A 24,126-nucleotide genomic window follows, 5' to 3' on the forward strand; every position below is an offset into this window, starting at 1 on the left:
TTATCTTTTGTTGTGTAAGGTTGTAAGGAATGGAAAGAAGAAAAAATAAGAACGTCGATTAAAACCAGCAAAGAACATGTGTGCGTCTGCGTGTGTGTGTGTGTGTGTGTGTGTGTGATTTGGATTTTTAACGTAGCTTTAATAATCTATCAGTCATATCGCTACGATGTCCGCAGTGCGATAGATTATAGTTATGTCTAGTACTGGGGCATCATGCCGCAGACATGTAGCATGATGTCCCACCCAGTCATATTATCCTGACACCAGGCGGACCAGTCCTAACACTAACCTCTTAATGCTGAGCGTGAAGCGAGGCAGCTGTTAGTAGCATTTTGTAAGTCTTTGGTATGACTCGACCGGGGATCAGCAAAGAACGTAATTGGTAGGTTGTGATTTTTCTTGTTGAGAATCTTTATTCTTCTTAAAACATCAAGTCTCAGTTTACCCACTTTCTTGATTTTCTAACCTATTTCACGAAAAGCAACAAGCAAACGTCATTAAATGTTGTTGATTGTTACAAATCGTGTGGGAGATATGTATTGGGAATTTGACAATGCTCCTGAACGTACGACTTATTGGAAAAGTATTTTACGTAACAATTGATGAATCTCCTTTAAAACTATTCTAGTGTCCAGATTATGTTTTAAAGAAAGTATATGATACTAATTTAAGATGATGCGCCAAAGCATATTCATGCCTGAATTTTCAATCAAGTGTTCGGTTCATTAGAAAGCGAAACCATACAAAAGGCATATGGTCAATTAAGTGTTTTATCGTTGCAGTTCAAAGATGAACAAGTAAGTCAAATTAGGAAAACTTTGATGTTCAAAAAAATTCACATTTACTCTGCGAATGTATGTCTGTCCATATAATCAGTAAGAATTAAGAATAAAATGTCTTCAGTTAGTTCGCTCTAAAATTGTAAGACATTTTCATGAAACTTGGTCTGTCCTTATTTCAAAATCAACAAATTTCATTTTACTCCCGTTCTCTTATTGTGTGTGTCTGAAGGTGATAAATACTGACTACCACTTGATCAATATCATAAGTAGGTAACATCTTCGGCTAGAGAGTTTATTCTGTTTCTCGGATTTTCAAATGCAACTGTTTCTGCTATAACTATGCATCACCACGGCTACTGTTCATTCACTGGCTTTGTATGTAACTGCACGTGTTACATTTCCAATAAGTACCATGTTTCCGTTCTTTTAAGTGTTTTGAACGCAACTGATCGTGCAAAAATTGTGATAATCACCATGTCCTGGAAGAAATCTTCTGCTCTTGATGAGGAGTATAATGCAGTGTATGGCTTCAGACACCATGTGCGGCCAGTGATTTCCTCCCTTTAAAGGTTTCAATTGAAATAAATAGTCGCATAATTGCGATTCGAATTCAATTGAATATATTATAATTTTCTTCCTAAGTTATGCTTTCGGTGAAAATAATATCGGTGTTTTCTCGTTGTGTATGTGACATATGTTGGGAAGTTATATTTGTAGTTGTAGATGGCTAGATGATCAACCTGTCTTGCATTTCTTTACCTTTCAGAGATCAATCTTCAGGACTTCAATCAGCCTCAGCTTTCAAAAGTTGACAACCCTATTAAGAATAAATATGCTTGATAAAGTTATATTTACAATTATACGGTGCAACATTTTGGAATTGTTATCTTCACAGAGCTGTAACAACAATAAGTCATCTTGCAGATGCGGAACGTCGATTGAAACCAAAAAAGAACATAATTGTTAGTTTTAATTTGTAAGCTTGTAAAGAATGTAAGAAAGAAAAAAAGAAGATCGACTTTAACCAACAAAGAACGTACTTGTTACATTTGTTTTGCAAGCTTTTAAGGAATGTAAAAGAAAAAAAGAACGTGGACTGAAACCAACATAGATCGTAATTGTTATTTTTTGTTTTGTAAAGTTGTATGGAATATAAAGGAGAAAAACTAAGAACGTCGAATATAACTAACAAAAAACGAAATTGTTAGTTTTCTTTTGTTGAGAATATTTATTCTTCTTAAAACTTCAGGTCTCTGTTTAACCACTTGCTTGATTTTTCAACTTATTTCTCGAAATACATCGAACAAGCGTCATTAAATCTTGTTGATGTTGCAAAATCGTGTGGGAAATATGTGTTTGGAATTAACAATGCTCCTGAACCCATGCCTTACAGGAAAGGTATTTAACGTAACAATTGATGAATCTCCTTTAAATATATCCTAATGTCCCGATTATTCCCGTTTGCAAGTTTATTCTGTTGTATAATGTCAAATTTAGGAAATCTACTCCTTATTCCATTTCTTTTTCGTTTTAATTTTAATTGATGAATGTTGGTTGTTTTATCCAGTCAGGAAACTATTTTTCCTCCACATGGGTCCAAACGAGGAAACTATCCTCAATACACCTAACGTACAAAAATGGTAATTTATGGCCGTTGCACACTTTTCTTTCTCCAAGTATACAGTTTTAAGAGGCTGTAAGTTTGGTCAGTTTTTTCCAGGAAATCATTTGTATCTTTAAAATATGGATAGTGTTTCTGCGCCAAAGTGTTTCGATTAAAATAAATCCGCTCGGCAACACGCTCAGTCTGTCTTGAACAATCTGAAACAATGTGCCACTTGTCCGAACTTCGCTTGGCATAGTCCAGTTCTAGACCCGTTTGTGACTTTTCGGATAAATATAACAATACCTTGGTATTGAATTCGGAATACAGCAGTCGAATTCCCTTGTGTTCAGAAATCTACCTAAACATACTTTACCAAGACTTCGTCTGATTTCCATTTACTATTCAAAAATATCGTCTGACTTCCATGTTTTCGGCAAGTTTCCGTCTGACTTTTATTTACCTTTTCAAGATTCAATCCGAGTCACATTTCTGTCTCACTTCAAACTGGGTTTGTAATAGGCTGATAATATTGCAAAATCATTTCGTTGTAGCTCTAATTCCAAAATGTACTGATGAAAGACATTGGTGGCATTACTTTTACTAGACTTCTTGATTGCCAGAGAACTGTTTTAGCATTAATTTTGCAACTCCCTATTTTATGATTTACTCAGGTTTGAGTTCTGGATAGAAACATCAGGTGTGCTTTTGTTTCGATAGACAGAAATGCATTTCTGCACATTCTCAGGCATACAGTTCTATGAATGCTATGGCATGCAGTTTAATACATCCTCAATGACAAAATAATTGCTTTTGATTTTGGATTCACGGGGCATCTATCAAACGAGGGACATTCTGTGTGAGAAACCCCATCTCCTGATGGAAGACTTTAAGTTGTGGCGTTGGCATACAAAACATAAGTGAGCGACAATTAGGTTACAGCGAAAAACGCTAGTACAATTTAGGACCATGCACACATTCTGAACGTAAAAGTACCCTTTCATCGATTTGCAATCAAATGAAGGCCGCCAGCGTCTGTATATATATGGCTCTTAGATCTTTCTACATGACACATGCAAGTAGAGAAATGGTGTTCATTTCTAAGGAGGTTGTGAATCAAATAAAATCCCTCCTGAATTAGTTTGTAAGCAAGACATTAATGGACGCAATTCGCACTATTGGTACAGTTTTCCTATCCTAAAGTTTGGTGTATTGCTTAGATAAAACCTGCAATCAACTTTGCCTAATGCATCTACTGCAAATATATTTGTTTCGTTTACTATAATATTCAACGCTGGCAGCAAGATCATGTATAATACTAAAGGTTTAGTAAAGAACATGCCAAATATCTGGTACACCAGGATTTCCTGAGGAAAAACTAATGATCTGAGCTCAAATCCAAATAAAGATGTTTTCATACAAAATTAATAATCTTACTTTATAATCTACAACCATATACACAATAAGCCTTCAATATGTTATTGATAAAAAAGACATTATTCAGATAGGCCCAATCTCCTACCCGCAATTAAGGAGAAACTTCAATCACACAGTAGAAATACAGTATAGATAACAGTTTGCCTTTTAAAAAAAATGATTGTATGTTGTTTACACATATATGTATGTTTGCGTGCGTGCATGTTTGCGCATGAGGATATAGTTTATCTTTCAAACGGTGTAATTGTAGATATAACAGTATGTCGTACATTTATTCTTAATGACGTTGTAGAGTTTTGAAATTGCAGGCTGATTATAGTTATATTTGTTGTCCTCTGAAATGTAATGAAACCCATGACAGGTTGATCATCTAAACATTTACATCTCCAATGATGACTTTCCTACATATGACATTGTGCAGGCATAAACTTTGAACTCTTGTGTGATAACGAACGAGAGAGAGAGAGAGAGAGAGAGAGAGAGAGAGAGAGAGAGAGAGTGCGAGGGAGAGAGATGGAGAGAGAGAGAGGGAGAGAGAGAGGTCAATGATCGTTTGATACAGTAATCTGTAAATAACACAAAAACATTGTGAATAGGAACTTAGTATCATTCCTTTCAGTCTGGATTTGAAATCAGTTCAATGAAATTCGAGTCAAAGTTGGCTGGAGAAGGTCAAACGTGAAACGAGGTTTACAGACAGACATAAATGTTGAAATAAATTGAAGACATCTCTAAAAGAGTATTCTAGTGTCATAAAGTAAATGATAATAACACGTTCAGTACACTGAAATGTTCTTGTGTTAAAATAATTAAGGGCGATAGGCATCGTCATCCGGATTTAAAGATTAACCTCTGACTGAAAAATGAAGGTTATTACGCTCTTCCTACAGTTCCAATTAGAAACTCCTTATAGACAAGATAAGGATCTGTCCCACTGTAATGGAAAGCTGTTTTGCACCAACATCCATGTTTTTTTCCGGGAAGCGAGGGACACTCAGTGTGAGACATCCAAGCTTCTGATTCAAGGACTGTTCCGATTTCAGTTGTGGAGTTGGCATAAAACACAAAAGTGAGCGGGGGCCCCGAGTGGCCGAGTGGTCTAAAGCGCTCTTCGTTACGGATCACTGCCATCTCACCTCTGTCTGCGGCGGTTCGAGTCTAAGATTCAGCCAATGTGGGCATGTGGGAAAGCTTGCCAGTAGCTTCTCGTGGGTCGATGGTTCTTTCCGGGTTTTTCCGGGTTCTTCCTCCACCATTAATACTGGCCGCCATGTATAGCCTATCGTGCTGAAAAATGGCGTTAAGCCACACAACAACAACAACAACAACAACAAAAGTGAGCGAAAATTAGACTAGGGCAAAAAGAGTTATTACAAATATTGGATTATGCAAACATTCTAAAACTATATAAAAAAATTTTGCATCGGCCGGGAATCGAACCCGGGCCGCCCGCGTGGCAGGCGAGCATTCTACCACTGAACCACCGATGCACATTATTCCCTTGCTTCGTAAGGGCCTATCTCCCCACCGTGTCTTTACCTTAACTGCCTAATGTCATTTACATGTCTGTGTCATCTAATTCAGTAGGCGTTGATTTATTGATTGACTGCCTATGGGGTTACAATGCATGCTGTTAGAATAAACCGACACAACACATCTCTTTATTTGATTCTGAAACGGCGTAGATTACTTGGATTGAAGCACTTTCTAAATTGGAGACAGCCACATGATTTCTCACTTGCTAGTCTCTTCAAAGGTCTTGTCTGCTTGAATTTCATCTCACATCTATCCACAAGATGCATTTTAGTAGAAAACGGTATTCGTTTTCAAGGAGGTTGTAAATAGAACAAAGTCTATCCGGAATTGGTTTTTAAGCAAAATATTGATGGACGAATTCATAATATTTGTACAGATTTCCTATCATATCTTTAACGAAAGATGAATGTGCTGCTTAGAGAGAACCTAAAACGAACCTTGCCTAATCCACCTACTGGAATTATCTTTTTTGTTGTTGTGAAAATCAACTGTCAAATTAATGGAATGACCGTCGACTAGAATGGCAAATTTGGCTTCCATCGACATACATCAGCATGCATTCATCTTTATGCATAATCCAAGTGTCAAACGGGGACGCCGGCGAATGGAGAATGCTGTTTGATCAACGAATTGTCCAAGGGTCTATCGGCAGCAATTAATATTATGTAGATCTGAAACTCTTGATTATTATCAACAGTAAAATTCAGATGAGTTGGATTTCATTTAGAAGCATGCAAATAAAATATCATTTTAATTCTGAATATGTCTTCGTCATCGGAATTCGACTTTATCTTAAAGCATGTTAGTCTAAACAAAGTCAACAAATTACTTTTCATTTGTTACCCACAACAACAATCAGCTTGATTGCATAGTTTCGGTCTTGAATTTAGAGAACCAGTCTGTGTATACAACAATGAATAATGTCATCCATAAATTACATATATTACAAAACACCCTCTTCAGAGAAAACTAAGAGAGAAAAAGAAAACACTTTATAGGAACATTAAGTTCCTTCCTATCATCTGGTCTTAAATGATGCAAAGATTATTAAAATTCATTAAATTTAGTTTGATCATGGGTCATTTGCGACAGTTTTTTCTCCTTGGAAGAAGGACTTATATGTTTATGTCTCATAGATTTGGGAGATTAGCTTTGAAGCAAACTGAATAGTAAATGATATCAAAAGACTGATATTTCGAAACAATACTATTTGTGCATGAAATGTACACAAGGAATGAAATATGTACGTTTCATCTATGATATAATCTTTTCATGTGCAAGGATCTGAGTAACAGCAGCGCACTGATATCAAGCTGTCGATAAGGTAGCGGCTCGTATGCAGGACAAATATAAAGGCGGATAATGGCACGATTATTTCCCATGTGAGGCTCGTTGGTCTAGGGGTATGATTCTCGCTTTGGGTGCGAGAGGTCCCGGGATCAAATCCCGGACGAGCCCACCATTTTGGAAATGAAAGTTAATACTCATTTTGTAGTATCCTGGTAAATGGTTGAAGCAATCTCTCGGGACAGCCATGAGTGAAATATTTCATTTTCAATTATTCGTGTAAATGCAATACTTTTGACGGATTCATTTCGGAAACGCTGGTGAATTGTCATTTCTCCAAAACTTGAAATAGGTTTTCATATAGTTAGTCAAGTACAATTAATTGGAAGTTAACTTCCCAGAACCCCATTTACGACTTCAGCTTCAGAGGATGTACTGAAATTCTTGAACAAATATAACTACTGTATGGACCAGTGGATTAGCATAGTTTTTCATTGCACTCTTATCTTCCTCTGAACAAAGTTAACCTCCACACCCATACAGAAAAAGTTTGTTTTAGACATCCTTATCAAAATGTATGCTAATAATTATTTAACTTCTGCCAGTTTTGATTGCATAGTTTCATTCTTGAATTTAGAGAACCAGTTTATGTATACAAGAAAGACTAATCTTAACCACAATTACATATGTCAGAAAACACCATCGTCAGAGAAAACTAAGAGAAATAAAAAACACTTTATAGTGACACTAAGTTCCTTCTTATCCTATGCAATAATGATTAAAATTCATTAAAATCAGTTTTTCCTTTGGTCATTTGCGACAGTTTTTTTTGTCCTTGGAGGAAGGACTTATATTTGGGTCATTATCTTCATTATTTGGACATAATGTCGACAAGTAACTGGAGAAGAAAGCCTGGCGATGAATGTAAAAACAAAAGTAATTTGAAGTTATTCTGTCTTCTTGTTCTGAAGCAAATTGAATAGTTTAATGATGACGAAAGACTAAGATTTTGAAACTTTACTAGTTGTGTATGAAATGTACTCATTCTCAAAAAGGAGCATGCCCATCAAGATATATAGACGGAATAAAGCTATCGGTCAATCGATAGATTGATATATAGATATATATTTCATCATTCCAACGAAGGAAGATACCCATCAAGAGAATCAAAATACTTGAACAGGCAATACAATAGACATATAGGCAGACAAACAGGCAGACAGGTTTACAATGGATTGAGATTGAAGCAGACATACAGTTATACATAGAGACAGACAGATAGATGCGAATGAATCTATGTACCATAATGGTCCCGCAGAATGTTCATTAAAAGTAAATAAATTAAATGCCTTTTGGTTTCCTCTGCATTCTCTTTATACAGTTTAAACAATACATCACATAAAACATGGTTTACGCATCATATGAACTATATTTTTAACTTTACAATTTTGATTTTGTTTTAACGTTAATTGCTAGGTCTGAATTAATTAGAAACATTCACCACTTACTACCATTCGATTTACACTTTTAAAAACCAGGCTTGTCGATACTCGGAAGACTGGATCTCGCCCAAAATGCTCCTTATATTTTCATTTCCTTTGTAAGCTCTATTCAAAGTGTAACTTTGAAACGCATCAGGAAATTGTTGTTGCAAATCACACAAATATTCACACAAATATTCTCTTGCAAACTTTGATTCATATGCTGAACATCGATTGAAACTAACAAATAACGTAATTGTTATCTTTTGTTGTGTAAGGTTGTAAGGAATGGAAAGAAGAAAAAATAAGAACGTCGATTAAAACCAGCAAAGAACATGTGTGCGTCTGCGTGTGTGTGTGTGTGTGTGTGTGATTTGGATTTTTAACGTAGCTTTAATAATCTATCAGTCATATCGCTACGATGTCCGCAGTGCGACAGATTATAGTTATGTCTAGTACTGGGGCATCATGCCGCAGACATGTAGCATGATGTCCAACCCAGTCATATTATCCTGACACCAGGCGGACCAGTCCTAACACTAACCTCTTAATGCTGAGCGTGAAGCGAGGCAGCTGTTAGTAGCATTTTGTAAGTCTTTGGTATGACTCGACCGGGGATCAGCAAAGAACGTAATTGGTAGGTTGTGATTTTTCTTGTTGAGAATCTTTATTCTTCTTAAAACATCAAGTCTCAGTTTACCCACTTTCTTGATTTTCTAACCTATTTCACGAAAAGCAACAAGCAAACGTCATTAAATGTTGTTGATTGTTACAAATCGTGTGGGAGATATGTATTGGGAATTTGACAATGCTCCTGAACGTACGACTTATTGGAAAAGTATTTTACGTAACAATTGATGAATCTCCTTTAAAACTATTCTAGTGTCCAGATTATGTTTTAAAGAAAGTATATGATACTAATTTAAGATGATGCGCCAAAGCATATTCACGCCTGAATTTTCAATCAAGTGTTCGGTTCATTAGAAAGCGAAACCATACAAAAGGCATATGGTCAATTAAGTGTTTTATCGTTGCAGTTCAAAGATGAACAAGTAAGTCAAATTAGGAAAACTTTGATGTTCAAAAAAATTCACATTTACTCTGCGAATGTATGTCTGTCCATATAATCAGTAAGAATTAAGAATAAAATGTCTTCAGTTAGTTCGCTCTAAAATTGTAAGACATTTTCATGAAACTTGGTCTGTCCTTATTTCAAAATCAACAAATTTCATTTTACTCCCGTTCTCTTATTGTGTGTGTCTGAAGGTGATAAATACTGACTACCACTTGATCAATATCATAAGTAGGTAACATCTTCGGCTAGAGAGTTTATTCTGTTTCTCGGATTTTCAAATGCAACTGTTTCTGCTATAACTATGCATCACCACGGCTCCTGTTCATTCACTGGCTTCGTATGTAACTGCACGTGTTACATTTCCAATAAGTACCATGTTTCCGTTCTTTTAAATGTTTTGAACGCAACTGATCGTGCAAAAATTGTGATAATCACCATGTCCTGGAAGAAGTCTTCTGCTCTTGATGAGGAGTATAATGCAGTGTATGGCTTCAGACACCATGTGCGGCCAGTGATTTCCTCCCTTTAAAGGTTTCAATTGAAATAAATAGTCGCATAATTGCGATTCGAATTCAATTGAATATATTATAATTTTCTTCCTAAGTTATGCTTTCGGTGAAAATAATATCGGTGTTTTCTCGTTGTGTATGTGACATATGTTGGGAAGTTATATTTGTAGTTGTAGATGGCTAGATGATCAACCTGTCTTGCATTTCTTTACCTTTCAGAGATCAATCTTCAGGACTTCAATCAGCCTCAGCTTTCAAAAGTTGACAACCCTATTAAGAATAAATATGCTTGATAAAGTTATATTTACAATTATACGGTGCAACATTTTGGAATTGTTATCTTCACAGAGCTGTAACAACAATAAGTCATCTTGCAGATGCGGAACGTCGATTGAAACCAAAAAAGAACATAATTGTTAGTTTTAATTTGTAAGCTTGTAAAGAATGTAAGAAAGAAAAACAGAAGATCGACTTTAACCAACAAAGAACGTACTTGTTACATTTGTTTTGCAAGCTTTTAAGGAATGTAAAAGAAAAAAAGAACGTGGACTGAAACCAACATAGATCGTAATTGTTATTTTTTGTTTTGTAAAGTTGTATGGAATATAAAGGAGAAAAACTAAGAACGTCGAATATAACTAACAAAAAACGAAATTGTTAGTTTTCTTTTGTTGAGAATATTTATTCTTCTTAAAACTTCAGGTCTCTGTTTAACCACTTGCTTGATTTTTCAACTTATTTCTCGAAATACATCGAACAAGCGTCATTAAATCTTGTTGATGTTGCAAAATCGTGTGGGAAATATGTGTTTGGAATTAACAATGCTCCTGAATCCATGCCTTACAGGAAAGGTATTTAACGTAACAATTGATGAATCTCCTTTAAATATATCCTAATGTCCCGATTATTCCCGTTTGCAAGTTTATTCTGTTGTATAATGTCAAATTTAGGAAATCTACTCCTTATTCCATTTCTTTTTCGTTTTAATTTTAATTGATGAATGTTGGTTGTTTTATCCAGTCAGGAAACTATTTTTCCTCCACATGGGTCCAAACGAGGAAACTATCCTCAATACACCTAACGTACAAAAATGGTAATTTATGGCCGTTGCACACTTTTCTTTCTCCAAGTATACAGTTTTAAGAGGCTGTAAGTTTGGTCAGTTTTTTCCAGGAAATAATTTGTATCTTTAAAATATGGATAGTGTTTCTGCGCCAAAGTGTTTCGATTAAAATAAATCCGCTCGGCAACACGCTCAGTCTGTCTTGAACAATCTGAAACAATGTGCCACTTGTCCGAACTTCGCTTGGCATAGTCCAGTTCTAGACCCGTTTGTGACTTTTCGGATAAATATAACAATACCTTGGTATTGAATTCGGAATACAGCAGTCGAATTCCCTTGTGTTCAGAAATCTACCTAAACATACTTTACCAAGACTTCGTCTGATTTCCATTTACTATTCAAAAATATCGTCTGACTTCCATGTTTTCGGCAAGTTTCCGTCTGACTTTTATTTACCTTTTCAAGATTCAATCCGAGTCACATTTCTGTCTCACTTCAAACTGGGTTTGTAATAGGCTGATAATATTGCAAAATCATTTCATTGTAGCTCTAATTCCAAAATGTACTGATGAAAGACATTGGTGGCATTACTTTTACTAGACTTCTTGATTGCCAGAGAACTGTTTTAGCATTAATTTTGCAACTCCCTATTTTATGATTTACTCAGGTTTGAGTTCTGGATAGAAACATCAGGTGTGCTTTTGTTTCGATAGACAGAAATGCATTTCTGCACATTCTCAGGCATACAGTTCTATGAATGCTATGGCATGCAGTTTAATACATCCTCAATGACAAAATAGTTGCTTTTGATTTTGGATTCACGGGGAATCTATCAAACGAGGGACATTCTGTGTGAGAAACCCCATCTCCTGATGGAAGACTTTAAGTTGTGGCGTTGGCATACAAAACATAAGTGAGCGACAATTAGGTTACAGCGAGAAACGCTAGTACAATTTAGGACCATGCACACATTCTGAACGTAAAAGTACCCTTTCATCGACTTGCAATCAAATGAAGGCCGCCAGCGTCTGTATATATATGGCTCTTAGATCTTTCTACAAGACACATGCAAGTAGAGAAATGGTGTTCATTTCTAAGGAGGTTGTGAATCAAATAAAATCCCTCCTGAATTAGTTTGTAAGCAAGACATTAATGGACGCAATTCGCACTATTGGTACAGTTTTCCTATCCTAAAGTTTGGTGTATTGCTTAGATAAAACCTGCAATCAACTTTGCCTAATGCATCTACTGCAAATATATTTGTTTCGTTTACTATAATATTCAACGCTGGCAGCAAGATCATGTATAATACTAAAGGTTTAGTAAAGAACATGCCAAATATCTGGTACACCAGGATTTCCTGAGGAAAAACTAATGATCTGAGCTCAAATCCAAATAAAGATGTTTTCATACAAAATTAATAATCTTACTTTATAATCTACAACCATATACACAATAAGCCTTCAATATGTTATTGATAAAAAAGACATTATTCAGATAGGCCCAATCTCCTACCCGCAATTAAGGAGAAACTTCAATCACACAGTAGAAATACAGTATAGATAACAGTTTGCCTTTTTAAAAAAAATGATTGTATGTTGTTTACACATATATGTATGTTTGCGTGCGTGCATGTTTGCGCATGAGGATATAGTTTATCTTTCAAACGGTGTAATTGTAGATATAACAGTATGTCGTACATTTATTCTTAATGACGTTGTAGAGTTTTGAAATTGCAGGCTGATTATAGTTCTATTTGTTGTCCTCTGAAATGTAATGAAACCCATGACAGGTTGATCATCTAAACATTTACATCTCCAATGATGACTTTCCCACATATGACATTGTGCAGGCATAAACTTTGAACTCTTGTGTGATAACGAACGAGAGAGAGAGAGAGAAAGAGAGAGAGAGAGAGAGTGCGAGGGAGAGAGAGGGAGAGAGAGAGAGGGAGAGAGAGAGGTCAATGATCGTTTGATACAGTAATCTGTAAATAACACAAAAACATTGTGAATGGGAACTTAGTATCATTCCTTTCAGTCTGGATTTGAAATCAGTTCAATGAAATTCGAGTCAAAGTTGGCTGGAGAAGGTCAAACGTGAAACGAGGTTTACAGACAGACATAAATGTTGAAATAAATTGAAGACATCTCTAAAAGAGTATTCTAGTGTCATAAAGTAAATGATAATAACACGTTCAGTACACTGAAATGTTCTTGTGTTAAAATAATTAAGGGCGATAGGCATCGTCATCCGGATTTAAAGATTAACCTCTGACTGAAAAATGAAGGTTATTACGCTCTTCCTACAGTTCCAATTAGAAACTCCTTATAGACAAGATAAGGATCTGTCCCACTGTAATGGAAAGCTGTTTTGCACCAACATCCATGTTTTTTTCCGGGAAGCGAGGGACACTCAGTGTGAGACATCCAAGCTTCTGATTCAAGGACTGTTCCGATTTCAGTTGTGGAGTTGGAATAAAACACAAAAGTGAGCGAAAATTAGACTAGGGCAAAAAAGAGTTATTACAAATATTGGATTATGCAAACATTCTAAAACTATATAAAAAAAATTTGCATCGGCCGCGAATCGAACCCGGGCCGCCCGCGTGGCAGGCGAGCATTCTACCACTGAACCACCGATGCACATTATTCCCTTGCTTCGTAAGGGCCTATCTCCCCACCGTGTCTTTACCTTAACTACCTAATATCATTTACATGTCTGTGTCATCTAATTCAGTAGGCGTTGATTTATTGATTGACTGCCTATGGGGTTACAATGCATGCTGTTAGAATAAACCGACACAACACATCTCTTTATTTGATTCTGAAACGGCGTAGATTACTTGGATTGAAGCACTTTCTAAATTGGAGACAGCCACATGATTTCTCACTTGCTAGTCTCTTCAAAGGTCTTGTCTGCTTGAATTTCATCTCACATCTATCCACAAGATGCATTTTAGTAGAAAACGGTATTCGTTTTCAAGGAGGTTGTAAATAGAACAAAGTCTATCCGGAATTGGTTTTTAAGCAAAATATTGATGGACGAATTCATAATATTTGTACAGATTTCCTATCATATCTTTAACGAAAGATGAATGTGCTGCTTAGAGAGAACCTAAAACGAACCTTGCCTAATCCGCCTACTGGAATTATCTTTTTTGTTGTTGTGAAAATCAACTGTCAAATTAATGGAATGACCGTCGACTAGAATGGCAAATTTGGCTTCCATCGACATACATCAGCATGCATTCATCTTTATGCATAATGCAAGTGTCAAACGGGGACGCCGGCGAATGGAGAATGCTGTTTGATCAACGAATTGTCCAAGGGTCTATCGGCAGCAATTAATATTATGTAGATCTGAAACTCTTGATTATTATCAACAGTAAAATTCAGATGAGTTGGATTTCATTTAGAAGCATGCAAATAAAATATCATTTTAATTCTAAATATGTCTTCGTCATCGGAAATCGACTTTATCTTAAAGCATGTTAGTCTAAACAAAGTCAACTAATTACTTTTCATGTGTTACCCACAACAACAATCAGCTTGATTGCATAGTTTCGGTCTTGAATTTAGAGAACCAGTCTGTGTATACAACAATGAATAATGTCATCCATAAATTACATATATTACAAAACACCCTCTTCAGAGAAAACTAAGAGAGAAAAAGAAAACACTTTATAGGAACATTAAGTTCCTTCCTATCATCTGGTCTTAAATGATGGAAAGATTATTAAAATTCATTAAATTTAGTTTGATCATGGGTCATTTGCGACAGTTTTTTCTCCTTGGAAGAAGGACTTATATGTGTATGTCTCATAGATTTGGGAGATTAGCTTTGAAGCAAACTGAATAGTAAATGATATCAAAAGACTGATATTTCGAAACAATACTATTTGTGCATGAAATGTACACAAGGAAATGAAATATGTACGTTTCATCTATGATATAATCTTTTCATGTGCAAGGATCTGAGTAACAGCAGCGCACTGATATCAAGCTGTCGATAAGGTAGCGGCTCGTATGCAGGACAAATATAAAGGCGGATAATGGCACGATTATTTCCCATGTGAGGCTCGTTGGTCTAGGGGTATGATTCTCGCTTTGGGTGCGAGAGGTCCCGGGATCAAATCCCGGACGAGCCCACCATTTTGGAAATGAAAGTTAATACTCATTTTGTAGTATCCTGGTAAATGGTTGAAGCAATCTCTCGGGACAGCCATGAGTGAAATATTTCATTTTCAATTATTCGTGTAAATGCAATACTTTTGACGGATTCATTTCGGAAACGCTGGTGAATTGTCATTTCTCCAAAACTTGAAATAGGTTTTCATATAGTTAGTCAAGTACAATTAATTGGAAGTTAACTTCCCAGAACCCCATTTACAACTTCAGCTTCAGAGGATGTACTGAAATTCTTGAACAAATATAACTACTGTATGGACCAGTGGATTAGCATAGTTTTTCATTGCACTCTTATCTTCCTCTGAACAAAGTTAACCTCCACACCCATACAGAAAAAGTTTGTTTTAGACATCCTTATCAAAATGTATGCTAATAATTATTTAACTTCTGCCAGTTTTGATTGCATAGTTTCATTCTTGAATTTAGAGAACCAGTTTATGTATACAAGAAAGACTAATCTTAACCACAATTACATATGTCAGAAAACACCATCGTCAGAGAAAACTAAGAGAAATAAAAAACACTTTATAGTGACACTAAGTTCCTTCTTATCCTATGCAATAATGATTAAAATTCATTAAAATCAGTTTTTCCTTTGGTCATTTGCGACAGTTTTTTTGTCCTTGGAGGAAGGACTTATATTTGGGTCATTATCTTCATTATTTGGACATAATGTCGACAAGTAACTGGAGAAGAAAGCCTGGCGATGAATGTAAAAACAAAAGTAATTTGAAGTTATTCTGTCTTCTTGTTCTGAAGCAAATTGAATAGTTTAATGATGACGAAAGACTAAGATTTTGAAACTTTACTAGTTGTGTATGAAATGTACTCATTCTCAAAAAGGAGCATGCCCATCAAGATATATAGACGGAATAAAGCTATCGGTCAATCGATAGATTGATATATAGATATATATTTCATCATTCCAACGAAGGAAGATACCCATCAAGAGAATCAAAATACTTGAACAGGCAATACAATAGACATATAGGCAGACAAACAGGCAGACAGGTTTACAATGGATTGAGATTGAAGCAGACATACAGTTATACATAGAGACAGACAGATAGATGCGAATGAATCTATGTACCATAATGGTCCCGCAGAATGTTCATTAAAAGTAAATAAATTAAATGCCTTTTGGTTTCCTCTGCATTCTCTTTATACAGTTTAAACAATACATCACATAAAACATGGTTTACGCATCATATGAACTATATTTTTAACTTTACAATTTTGATTTTGTTTTAACGTTAATTGCTAGGTCTGAATTAATTAGAAACATTCACCACTTACTACCATTCGATTTACACTTTTAAAAACCAGGCTTGTCGATACTCGGAAGACTGGATCTCGCCCAAAATGCTCCTTATATTTTCATTTCCTTTGTAAGCTCTATTCAAAGTGTAACTTTGAAACGCATCAGGAAATTGTTGTTGCAAATCACACAAATATTCACACAAATATTCTCTTGCAAACTTTGATTCATATGCTGAACATCGATTGAAACTAACAAATAACGTAATTGTTATCTTTTGTTGTGTAAGGTTGTAAGGAATGGAAAGAAGAAAAAATAAGAACGTCGATTAAAACCAGCAAAGAACATGTGTGCGTCTGCGTGTGTGTGTGTGTGTTTGTGTGATTTGGATTTTTAACGTAGCTTTAATAATCTATCAGTCATATCGCTACGATGTCCGCAGTGCGACAGATTATAGTTATGTCTAGTACTGGGGCATCATGCCGCAGACATGTAGCATGATGTCCAACCCAGTCATATTATCCTGACACCAGGCGGACCAGTCCTAACACTAACCTCTTAATGCTGAGCGTGAAGCGAGGCAGCTGTTAGTAGCATTTTGTAAGTCTTTGGTATGACTCGACCGGGGATCAGCAAAGAACGTAATTGGTAGGTTGTGATTTTTCTTGTTGAGAATCTTTATTCTTCTTAAAACATCAAGTCTCAGTTTACCCACTTTCTTGATTTTCTAACCTATTTCACGAAAAGCAACAAGCAAACGTCATTAAATGTTGTTGATTGTTACAAATCGTGTGGGAGATATGTATTGGGAATTTGACAATGCTCCTGAACGTACGACTTATTGGAAAAGTATTTTACGTAACAATTGATGAATCTCCTTTAAAACTATTCTAGTGTCCAGATTATGTTTTAAAGAAAGTATATGATACTAATTTAAGATGATGCGCCAAAGCATATTCACGCCTGAATTTTCAATCAAGTGTTCGGTTCATTAGAAAGCGAAACCATACAAAAGGCATATGGTCAATTAAGTGTTTTATCGTTGCAGTTCAAAGATGAACAAGTAAGTCAAATTAGGAAAACTTTGATGTTCAAAAAAATTCACATTTACTCTGCGAATGTATGTCTGTCCATATAATCAGTAAGAATTAAGAATAAAATGTCTTCAGTTAGTTCGCTCTAAAATTGTAAGACATTTTCATGAAACTTGGTCTGTCCTTATTTCAAAATCAACAAATTTCATTTTACTCCCGTTCTCTTATTGTAGTGTCTGAAGGTGATAAATACTGACTACCACTTGATCAATATCATTAACTAGGTAACATTTTCGGCTAGAGAGTTTATTCTGTTTCTCGGATTTTCAAATGCAATTGTTTCTGCTATAACTATGCATCACCACGGCTCCTGTTCATTCACTGGCTTCGTATGTAACTGCACGTGTTACATTTCCAATAAGTACCATGTTTCCGTTCTTTTAAATGTTTTGAACGCAACTGATCGTGCAAAAATTGTGATAATCACCATGTCCTGGAAGAAGTCTTCTGCTCTTGATGAGGAGTATAATGCAGTGTATGGCTTCAGACACCATGTGCGGCCAGTGATTTCCTCCCTTTAAAGGTTTCAATTGAAATAAATAGTCGCATAATTGCGATTCGAATTCAATTGAATATATTATAATTTTCTTCCTAAGTTATGCTTTCGGTGAAAATAATATCGGTGTTTTCTCGTTGTGTATGTGACATATGTTGGGAAGTTATATTTGTAGTTGTAGATGGCTAGATGATCAACCTGTCTTGCATTTCTTTACCTTTCAGAGATCAATCTTCAGGACTTCAATCAGCCTCAGCTTTCAAAAGTTGACAACCCTATTAAGAATAAATATGCTTGATAAAGTTATATTTACAATTATACGGTGCAACATTTTGGAATTGTTATCTTCACAGAGCTGTAACAACAATAAGTCATCTTGCAGATGCGGAACGTCGATTGAAACCAAAAAAGAACATAATTGTTAGTTTTAATTTGTAAGCTTGTAAAGAATGTAAGAAAGAAAAAAAGAAGATCGACTTTAACCAACAAAGAACGTACTTGTTACATTTGTTTTGCAAGCTTTTAAGGAATGTAAAAGAAAAAAAGAACGTGGACTGAAACCAACATAGATCGTAATTGTTATTTTTTGTTTTGTAAAGTTGTATGGAATATAAAGGAGAAAAACTAAGAACGTCGAATATAACTAACAAAAAACGAAATTGTTAGTTTTCTTTTGTTGAGAATATTTATTCTTCTTAAAACTTCAGGTCTCTGTTTAACCACTTGCTTGATTTTTCAACTTATTTCTCGAAATACATCGAACAAGCGTCATTAAATCTTGTTGATGTTGCAAAATCGTGTGGGAAATATGTGTTTGGAATTAACAATGCTCCTGAATCCATGCCTTACAGGAAAGGTATTTAACGTAACAATTGATGAATCTCCTTTAAATATATCCTAATGTCCCGATTATTCCCGTTTGCAAGTTTATTCTGTTGTATAATGTCAAATTTAGGAAATCTACTCCTTATTCCATTTCTTTTTCGTTTTAATTTTAATTGATGAATGTTGGTTGTTTTATCCAGTCAGGAAACTATTTTTCCTCCACATGGGTCCAAACGAGGAAACTATCCTCAATACACCTAACGTACAAAAATGGTAATTTATGGCCGTTGCACACTTTTCTTTCTCCAAGTATACAGTTTTAAGAGGCTGTAAGTTTGGTCAGTTTTTTCCAGGAAATCATTTGTATCTTTAAAATATGGATAGTGTTTCTGCGCCAAAGTGTTTCGATTAAAATAAATCCGCTCGGCAACACGCTCAGTCTGTCTTGAACAATCTGAAACAATGTGCCACTTGTCCGAACTTCGCTTGGCATAGTCCAGTTCTAGACCCGTTTGTGACTTTTCGGATAAATATAACAATACCTTGGTATTGAATTCGGAATACAGCAGTCGAATTCCCTTGTGTTCAGAAATCTACCTAAACATACTTTACCAAGACTTCGTCTGATTTCCATTTACTATTCAAAAATATCGTCTGACTTCCATGTTTTCGGCAAGTTTCCGTCTGACTTTTATTTACCTTTTCAAGATTCAATCCGAGTCACATTTCTGTCTCACTTCAAACTGGGTTTGTAATAGGCTGATAATATTGCAAAATCATTTCATTGTAGCTCTAATTCCAAAATGTACTGATGAAAGACATTGGTGGCATTACTTTTACTAGACTTCTTGATTGCCAGAGAACTGTTTTAGCATTAATTTTGCAACTCCCTATTTTATGATTTACTCAGGTTTGAGTTCTGGATAGAAACATCAGGTGTGCTTTTGTTTCGATAGACAGAAATGCATTTCTGCACATTCTCAGGCATACAGTTCTATGAATGCTATGGCATGCAGTTTAATACATCCTCAATGACAAAATAGTTGCTTTTGATTTTGGATTCACGGGGAATCTATCAAACGAGGGACATTCTGTGTGAGAAACCCCATCTCCTGATGGAAGACTTTAAGTTGTGGCGTTGGCATACAAAACATAAGTGAGCGACAATTAGGTTACAGCGAGAAACGCTAGTACAATTTAGGACCATGCACACATTCTGAACGTAAAAGTACCCTTTCATCGACTTGCAATCAAATGAAGGCCGCCAGCGTCTGTATATATATGGCTCTTAGATCTTTCTACAAGACACATGCAAGTAGAGAAATGGTGTTCATTTCTAAGGAGGTTGTGAATCAAATAAAATCCCTCCTGAATTAGTTTGTAAGCAAGACATTAATGGACGCAATTCGCACTATTGGTACAGTTTTCCTATCCTAAAGTTTGGTGTATTGCTTAGATAAAACCTGCAATCAACTTTGCCTAATGCATCTACTGCAAATATATTTGTTTCGTTTACTATAATATTCAACGCTGGCAGCAAGATCATGTATAATACTAAAGGTTTAGTAAAGAACATGCCAAATATCTGGTACACCAGGATTTCCTGAGGAAAAACTAATGATCTGATCTGAAATCCAAATAAAGATGTTTTCATACAAAATTAATAATCTTACTTTATAATCTACAACCATATACACAATAAGCCTTCAATATGTTATTGATAAAAAAGACATTATTCAGATAGGCCCAATCTCCTACCCGCAATTAAGGAGAAACTTCAATCACACAGTAGAAATACAGTATAGATAACAGTTTGCCTTTTAAAAAAAAAATGATTGTATGTTGTTTACACATATATGTATGTTTGCGTGCGTGCATGTTTGCGCATGAGGATACAGTTTATCTTTCAAACGGTGTAATTGTAGATATAACAGTATGTCGTACATTTATTCTTAATGACGTTGTAGAGTTTTGAAATTGCAGGCTGATTATAGTTCTATTTGTTGTCCTCTGAAATGTAATGAAACCCATGACAGGTTGATCATCTAAACATTTACATCTCCAATGATGACTTTCCTACATATATGACATTGTGCAGGCATAAACTTTGAACTCTTGTGTGATTTCGAACGAGAGAGAGAGAGACAGAGAGAGAGAGAGAGTGCGAGTGAGAGAGAGGGAGAGAGAGAGAGACAGGGAGCGAGAGAGAGAGAGGGAGAGAGAGAGGTCAATGATCGTTTGATACAGTAATCTGTAAATAACACAAAAACATTGTGAATGGGAACTTAGTATCATTCCTTTCAGTCTGGATTTGAAATCAGTTCAATGAAATTCGAGTCAAAGTTGGCTGGAGAAGGTCAAACGTGAAACGAGGTTTACAGACAGACATAAATGTTGAAATAAATTGAAGACATCTCTAAAAGAGTATTCTAGTGTCATAAAGTAAATGATAACACGTTCAGTACACTGAAATGTTCTTGTGTTAAAATAATTAAGGGCGATAGGCATCGTCATCCGGATTTAAAGATTAACCTCTAACTGAAAAATGAAGGTTATTACGCTCTTCCTACAGTTCCAATTAGAAACTCCTTATAGACAAGATAAGGATCTGTCCCATTGTAATGGAAAGCTGTTTTGCACCAACATCCATGTTTTTCTCCGGGAAGCGAGGGACACTCAGTGTGAGACATCCAAGCTTCTGATTCAAGGACTGTTCCGATTTCAGTTGTGGAGTTGGCATAAAACACAAAATTGAGCGAAAATTAGACTAGGGCAAAAAGAGTTATTACAAATATTGGATTATGCAAACATTCTAAAATTATATATAAAAAAATTTACATCGGCCGGGAATCGAACCCGGGCAGCCCGCGTGGCAGGCGAGCATTCTACCACTTAACCACCGATGCACATTATTCCCTTGCTTCGTAAGGGCCTATCTCCCCACCGTGTCTTTACCTTAACTGCCTAATGTCATTTACATGTCTGTGTCATCTAATTCAGTAGGCGTTGATTTATTGATTGACTGCCTATGGGGTTACAATGCATGCTGTTAGAATAAACCGACACAACACATCTCTTTATTTGATTCTGAAACGGCGTAGATTACTTGGATTGAAGCACTTTCTAAATTGGAGACAGCCACATGATTTCTCACTTGCTAGTCTCTTCAAAGGTCTTGTCTGCTTGAATTTCATCTCACATCTATCCACAAGATGCATTTTAGTAGAAAACGGTATTCGTTTTCAAGGAGGTTGTAAATAGAACAAAGTCTATCCGGAATTGGTTTTTAAGCAAAATATTGATGGACGAATTCATAATATTTGTACAGATTTCCTATCATATCTTTAACGAAAGATGAATGTGCTGCTTAGAGAGAACCTAAAACGAACCTTGCCTAATCCACCTACTGGAATTATCTTTTTTGTTGTTGTGAAAATCAACTGTCAAATTAATGGTATGACCGTCGACTAGAATGGCAAATTTGGCTTCCATCGACATACATCAGCATGCATTCATCTTTATGCATAATCCAAGTGTCAAACGGGGACGCCGGCGAATGGAGAATGCTGTTTGATCAACGAATTGTCCAAGGGTCTATCGGCAGCAATTAATATTATGTAGATCTGAAACTCTTGATTATTATCAACAGTAAAATTCAGATGAGTTGGATTTCATTTAGAAGCATGCAAATAAAATATCATTTTAATTCTAAATATGTCTTCGTCATCGGAAATCGACTTTATCTTAAAGCACGTTAGTCTAAACAAAGTCAACTAATTACTTTTCATTTATTACCCACAACAACAATCAGCTTGATTGCATAGTTTCGGTCTTGAATTTAGAGAACCAGTCTGTGTATACAACAATGAATAATGTCATCCATAAATTACATATATTACAAAACACAATCTTCAGAGAAAACTAAGAGAGAAAAAGAAAACACTTTATAGGAACATTAAGTTCCTTCCTATCATCTGATCTTAAATGATGCAAAGATTATTAAAATTCATTAAATTTAGTTTGATCATGGGTCATTTGCGACAGTTTTTTCTCCTTGGAAGAAGGACTTATATGTGTATGTCTCATAGATTTGGGAGATTAGCTTTGAAGCAAACTGAATAGTAAATGATATCAAAAGACTGATATTTCGAAACAATACTATTTGTGCATGAAATGTACACAAGGAAATGAAATATGTACGTTTCATCTATGATATAATCTTTTCATGTGCAAGGATCTGAGTAACAGCAGCGCACTGATATCAAGCTGTAGATAAGGTACGGCTCGTATGCAGGACAAATATAAAGGCGGATAATGGCACGATTATTTCCCATGTGAGGCTCGTTGGTCTAGGGGTATGATTCTCGCTTTGGGTGCGAGAGGTCCCGGGTTCAAATCCCGGACGAGCCCACCATTTTGGAAATCAAAGTTAATACTCATTTTGTAGTATCCTGGTAAATGGTTGAAGCAATCTCTCGGGACAGCCATGAATGAAATATTTCATTTTCAATTATTCGTGTAAATGCAATACTTTTGACGGATTGATTTCGGAAACGCTGGTGAATTGTCATTTCTCCAAAACTTGAAATAGGTTTTCATATAGTTAGTCAAGTACAATTAATTGGAAGTTAACTTCCCAGAACCCCATTTACGACTTCAGCTTCAGAGGATGTACGGAAATTCTTGAACAAATATAACTACTGTATGGACCAGTGGATTAGCATAGTTTTTCATTGCACTCTTATCTTCCTCTGAACAAAGTTAACCTCCACACCCATACAGAAAAAGTTTGTTTTAGACATCCTTATCAAAATGTATGCTAATAATTATTTAACTTCTGCCAGTTTTGATTGCATAGTTTCATTTTTGAGTTTAGAGAACCAGTTTATGTATACAAGAAAGACTAATCTTAACCACAATTACATATGTCAGAAAACACCATCGTCAGAGAAAACTAAGAGAAAAAAAAAAACACTTTATAGTGACACTAAGTTCCTTCTTATCCTATGCAATAATGATTAAAATTCATTAAAATCAGTTTTTCCTTTGGTCATTTGTGACAGTTTTTTTTTGCCTTTGAAGAAGGACTTATATTTGGGTCATTATCTTCATTATATGGACATAATATCGACAAGTAACTGAGAAGAAAGCCTGGCGATGAATGTAAAAACAAAAGTAATTTGAAGTTATTCTGTCTTCTTGTTCTGAAGCAAATTGAATAGTTTAATTATGACGAAAGACTAAGATTTTGAAACTTTACTAGTTGTGTATGAAATGTACTCATTCTCAAAAAGGAGCATGCCCATCAAGATATATAGACAGATAAAGCTATCGGTCAATCGATAGATTGATATTTAGATATATATTTCATCATTCCAACGAAGGAAGATACCCATCAAGAGAATCAAAATACTTGAACAGGCAATACAATAGACATATAGGCAGACAAACAGGCAGACAGGTTTACAGTGGATTGAGATTAAAACAGAT

At 35.5% G+C, this 24,126-nt stretch overlaps 5 non-coding genes across 5 annotated transcripts; 2 read left to right on the forward strand and 3 right to left on the reverse strand.

The window, feature by feature from the left end:
* Positions 1-5,241: 5,241 nt before the first annotated feature.
* Positions 5,242-5,312, reverse strand: Trnag-gcc (transfer RNA glycine (anticodon GCC)). The gene has a single exon. It is a non-coding gene; the product is annotated as a tRNA-Gly (tRNA).
* Positions 5,313-13,347: 8,035 nt separating this feature from the next.
* On the reverse strand, positions 13,348-13,418 carry Trnag-gcc (transfer RNA glycine (anticodon GCC)). The gene has a single exon. It is a non-coding gene; the product is annotated as a tRNA-Gly (tRNA).
* A 1,433-nt stretch (positions 13,419-14,851) lies between these two features.
* Positions 14,852-14,923, forward strand: Trnap-ugg (transfer RNA proline (anticodon UGG)). The gene has a single exon. It is a non-coding gene; the product is annotated as a tRNA-Pro (tRNA).
* Positions 14,924-21,471: 6,548 nt separating this feature from the next.
* On the reverse strand, positions 21,472-21,542 carry Trnag-gcc (transfer RNA glycine (anticodon GCC)). The gene has a single exon. It is a non-coding gene; the product is annotated as a tRNA-Gly (tRNA).
* Positions 21,543-22,974: 1,432 nt separating this feature from the next.
* Positions 22,975-23,046, forward strand: Trnap-ugg (transfer RNA proline (anticodon UGG)). Its single transcript has one exon. It is a non-coding gene; the product is annotated as a tRNA-Pro (tRNA).
* The last annotated feature ends 1,080 nt before the right edge of the window (positions 23,047-24,126 follow it).

This window comes from Sinohyriopsis cumingii, chromosome 13 (assembly GCF_028554795.1).
Source record: "Sinohyriopsis cumingii isolate HCF-2022 chromosome 13, ASM2855479v2, whole genome shotgun sequence".
NCBI classification, from domain to species: Eukaryota; Metazoa; Mollusca; class Bivalvia; order Unionida; family Unionidae; genus Sinohyriopsis; species Sinohyriopsis cumingii.